This window comes from Tursiops truncatus, chromosome 1 (genome assembly GCF_011762595.2).
Source record: "Tursiops truncatus isolate mTurTru1 chromosome 1, mTurTru1.mat.Y, whole genome shotgun sequence".
Classification (NCBI taxonomy): domain Eukaryota; kingdom Metazoa; phylum Chordata; class Mammalia; order Artiodactyla; family Delphinidae; genus Tursiops; species Tursiops truncatus.
The window spans coordinates 46,710,406-46,715,926 of NC_047034.1; positions in this window are offsets into that span (position 1 = coordinate 46,710,406).

Sequence of the window (5,521 nt, forward strand, 5' to 3'; positions counted from 1 at the left end):
ATGTAACCAACCAAACTAAATCGTTACAGTGACTTTAAAAGCACCTTCCACACCATTGATATTTAGCACATATTTTGAGAGTCTACCATGTGATAGGCACAAAAGATAAGACTGGAAAAATCAGATGTAGGTCCTGTACTCCTGGAGCTTACAGTCTAGTTGGGAAACAGTCACTTAAACGAGTAATTACAATCATGTGCAGTTGAACACGTGGTTGGAGAGGTGGAGAGAGGCTGCTCTGAGGGCACAGGGCAGGAGTAACTAACCTCACTGGTGGGTCAGGGAAGGAGAAGACTGTAACCCTGTAGTTGTGGTAGGCAGAATCCTAAGACGACCCTCGGTCCTAAGATGCCCTTGTGTAATCCCCTCCCCTTGTGTGGGCAGGAACTGTGACTTGCTTCTCACCCACAGACTATGGCAAGAGTGAAAGGACTTTGCAGAAGTAATCGAGATCCCTAAACAGCTGATTTTAATCAAAAGAGAGATTACTTTGGGTGGGCCTCACCTAATCAAGCAGGCCCTTTAAAAAAGGGTCTAGAGACTCAGTGAAGTAGAGACCCTCCCTCCATTGCTGGTCTTGAAGAAGTAAGCTTCATAAACTCGATAGCTACAAGGCAACGCATTCTGCCAACAACATGAGGGAGCTTAGGGGAAGGTTCTTCCCCAGTCAGGCTGCCAGGTGAGATACAGCCTAGCCAACACCTTGATCTCAGCCTCCTGAGACCCTGAGCAGAGGACCCAGCTGGGCCATGCCTGGACTCCTGCCCCACAAAAGCTGTCAGAGTAAACGTGTATTATTTGAAGCCACTAAGTTCGTGGTGATTTGTTATGCAGCAATAGAAAACGAACACAGTGGTAGACTAGACAGGACTAACTTATGATGTCTTCCTGGAGAAGGAAGGCCTTCAGCACTGAGGTTTTCAACTAGCATTGCTGAATAAGGAGACCCATGCTGAGTTTTCTGCATCCTCTGTGAAATCCAGGCCCAGGTTATATGTAATAAACAAGGTCTCCCTGCCCACTTCGTGAGCATTTCCTGTCTGGTACTCTTGAGGACACAGAAAGTATTCCCGGCTATTATAAAGATACCTCACTTTATGCAAATAAGGTGATACTGCCAAACTCCATAACATTCTATTTTTTTCAAGTAGGGTTGTATTTGCTTAATTTTTGTTCATTTGCTCAATTAACAAGGGTCTACAGAGCACCTGTCATGTGCCTAGAACATGAAAGAATGGGGGAAAACTGAGACCTGGTCCCACCCTTTGAGGAACTTGAGAGAGAAACTTCATGTAGTAGAAGTTAAAGAATGATGAAACGTTGAGCTCTAAAAGTGGGGAGGAGGACGTTATTGCTGAGTGCCAAGGAATAATGAGAATAATAAGTGATTTCACAGACTCCTCCCTCAGAAAAAGGAAAGCATTAAGAATGTTCTTAGCTTCCCGCTGAACGAACACATCCAACAGGGGCTTGTGATCTGTTAGCAAAGCAAACGTAAATCTTGCTTATACAGAATTTTGAAATAATTTTGAAGGCTTTGAGATATCCAACCAGTGTCTTAACAAAATTTATTCAATAAATATTTTCTGGGGGACTTCCCTGGTGGTCCAGTGGCTAAGACTCTGCCCTCCCAGTCCAGGGTACCTGGGTTTGATCCCTGGTCAGGGAACTAGATCCCACATGGTGCAACTAAAAGATCCCTCATGCTGCAACTAAAGATCCTGCACGTGGCAACGAAGATCCTGTGTGCCTCAACTAAGACCCAGCACAGACAAATAAATATTAAAAATAAATTTTAAAAAAGTTTTTTGTTTATTTATTTATGTCTCTTATTAGTCAACCATTTTACACACATCAGTGTATACATGTCAATCCCAATCTCCCATAAAATGTTTTCTGAACACCTACTATATCAAGTGCTTTGCCAGGAGTCGAGAATACAGTGGTATATCTGTTAGAATGTTTTAAACGATAAAGAAGAGAAAACACTATTCAAACGGCTTAAACAATAAACGGATTGATTAGTTAGTCAACAAAGAAATCCTGAGTAGATTAGCTCCAAGATTGGTTAATTTAGGAGCTCATCAACATAATTAAGGATCCAGGCTCTTCTTAGTTTTTTCTTCTCTTTTCCTTAAGACAATGGCTTGCTCTTAGCTGGCTCTCCTGATGGTCATAAGATAGCTGCCACTGTTCCAGACACATCTTCACACTACTGTCTAGGAGAGAAACAAGTACTGTTTCTTCCCATGTGTCCTTTTTTATCAGTAAGGAAAAAAAATCTTTCCCAGAGATCCTCAGCAGACTTCCCCTGATGTCTTATTAACTAGAATTCTAGCTCACACCTGTGGCTAAACCAGTCAGAACCCCACTCCCTAGGGCAGTGTTGGGAGTTCACCTCTCCTGAAGCACATGGCCTCCAGAGAGCAGAGACTTGAACAAAACGGGGGTTCTACCAAAGGAAAAAGGGAAATGAAGAGGTCCTGAGAAGGTCGTCTACTAACAGTATCAATGACTGTTGTAATCAAAGACAGCAGTACTGACTGTTTCTGTATTGGGGTGCAGAAACAATCTCACAGATGATATACAATTACAAATTGTGACAAATGTCATGAGCTGAGAGAACCGTGTGCTGTGAGGGAGAAAGCAGAGTGATCACAGGGAGGTCATGGATCAAGAAAGGGCGTCCAGGGCTTCCCTGGTGGCGCAGTGGCTGGGAATCTGCCTGCCAATACAGGAGATGCAGGTTCGTGCCCCGGTCCGGGAAGATCCCACAAGCCGCGGAGCGGCTGGGCCCGTGAGCCATGGCCACTGAGCCTGCACGTCCGGAGCCTGTGCTCCGCAACGGGAGAGGCCACAACAGTGAGAGGCCTGCGTACCGCAAAAAAATAAAAATAAAAAGAAAGGGCATCCAGAGGAGCTGAAAGATGAGTAGGAACCAGCTGGGCAGAGGGTTGGGGGAAGAGCATTCCAGGCAGAGGAAACCATCTGAGAACATGAAAGGGGACTGGTGCCCAGGAGCACTGGAGGGACAGACGGGAAAAGGCGTGGCATGGGGCTGGGGCGTGGAGAGGGTCCTTCCTGAACCATGGGAAAGAATTTGGATTGTATCCTAAGAGCAATGCTAAGACACTGAAGGTTTTAAAACAGGGGCATGATGTGATCCAACCAGTGTTTTGAAAAGATTCGTCTGGCTACTCTGTGGGAATAGATGGATGAGTGAGCAGAGGTTAGGAGACTATACGTTCACCCACAAGTTGATGGTGGCTTGGGGACGGGAGGGAAAGTGGACAGAAATGTGTGAACGCCATTGCTGGGTCTCTGGGGGATACAAGGATGGGGCAGTCCTAGGACATCCCCCCATCCCAGGCAAAGTCTGTTCGAGGGGCTAAGACACACATGCACGCTTTAGTGAGAGTGATTAAGTGTCACGTGGGAGTTCAGGAGAAAGTAAGATCACGGGTTTGGAGGCTTGAGGCTAGGCCTAGCTTCCAGAGGAAGGTGATATTCGAGCAGGACCGAAGGGCGTGCAAGGTGAGTTTGAAGGTGCACACATGGGAAGGGCAGCCCAGGGAGAGGAACCAGCATGAACCAAAGCAGAGAGGCAGGAAATGAAGGCCTAGGGGGAGAGGACAAAGCAGTCGAGTTTGTAGGGAGTTATGAAGGACATTCTTGGAAATAAGGCTGGAATAGTCATGGACATCAGCTTAAGGAGTGTTCTCTCTGGCAGACTCTGATAATAAAATAAAAAGGGGACTAGACTTAAGTAAAGTCTATGTTAGCTACAAAACCACTTGGTTTTCCTAGGAATACTCACTGTGCTAATTGAGTTTTAATTTTTTTTTTTTAACACAAGCAAATAGTCCCTTTCCTCAATAACTGAAGTCTTTTTTTTTTTTAATTTATTTCTTTATTTGGCTGTGTTGGGTCTTGGTTACGCGCAGGCTTTCTCTGGTTGCAGCGAGCAGGGGCTACTCGTTGTGGCACACAGCCTTCTCATTGCGATGGCTTCTCTTGTTGCGGAGCATGGGCTCTATGTGCACAGGCTTCAGTAGTTGTGGCACACGGGCTCAGTAGTTGTGGCTCGCAGGGTCTAGAGCGCAGGCTCAGTAGTTGTGGTGCACAGGCTTAGTTGCTCCGTGGCATGTGGGATCTTCCTGGACCAGGGCTCGAACTCCTGTCCCCTGCATCGGCAGGCGGATTCTTAACCACTGCACCATCAGGGAAGTCCTGAGTTTTAATTATTTATTCACTGGATGGAATCGCACTATCTCTTCCTGCCATCCCTGCTACCTGCAGGTCATTTGCCAATTTCTAACTTCTTTTTAGAATATATCCCTTCATCATTTATTGAGTACTGGTGCTGGGGATCCTAGAATTAAAAGGCACGGGCCCAGCTCTCAAGGAGTCTAGGAGTTTGGGCAGATGAAAAGAGAAATGGCAACAAATATAATTGTTTGGGAAGAGGTGGTACAAAGGAGTGAGAAATTCTCTCTACTACCGGGAGTGTGGAGCTAGATTTCAGACAGGTGGTGATATTTAATTCGGCCTTAAGGGATGAGTAGGAGTTTGCCAAAGAAGTGAGGTGGGAAGGCCTTCCAAACACAGGGTGTGGTCTGTGCAAAGGTGCATGCACGTCTTCTCAATTCTCCCATCTTCGATCCTACAAGCTTTATAGAATGGACATTTTTAAGTTTTATTTTCAGGCTCATAGGGGAAGTTTGATGATAACTGGCAGGTGCTTTCAGTAACTACAGAACAAGAGTTGGCATCTAAGTATTTGACCCTCAAAATTGCATTTTACCTTAATGCTACTCTGGTGGAGAGCAATTAACAAGAAGTCAGGATTTTAGTAAATCAAACTGGTTATACCTTCTACTCCCAATTATTTTACTGACTTTTACTTTTCCAGGGCAGCAAGGGAAAGAATCGTAAATCTGTGTTTTGGGGGACTTAGTAACACATTAGTCACCAATGAGACCCCTTGTCTCTTCAGTTTTCACAGAAGGATGGGAGAAGTCACAATTCACTGTCACATCTGGCTCCTAATTTTGCCATTTGCAGGAGACTGGTTCCCTCTGAGCTTCCTAAGTGTTCACAAAGGTATCTCAGTCCCAGATAGACACCCAAGACCGTCCTGCTCAGAAATTTGATTGCCAATTTTAGCTCAAGATAAAAAAACCAAATATATCAAGACGGTCTATGAGGGTGTGAGAAAAGGGCTATTTTGTCATCCAACACCCTCATTTGACAGGGAGCTGGCCAGAAGCTGCCGCCCACAGATGGGGAAGGAAGACAGAGAGGAAGGGCCGGGGGACAGAGCAGAAACATTTTGGGGAACTGCTGCATCACGGGCAGTCTCTGATGCACTTCCTCTCTCCTCCACCCTCCGCCCCGCTTGCCCTCTCTCTCCTTCTCTTTCCTTTTCTTTCGCGGTAGGCTTATGCGTCAGTTGCCGAAAGGTGGGGACATTTCCTGCCGCCTTTGCAACACTAAGGTGTCTCAAGGGAGGCTGTGCCCC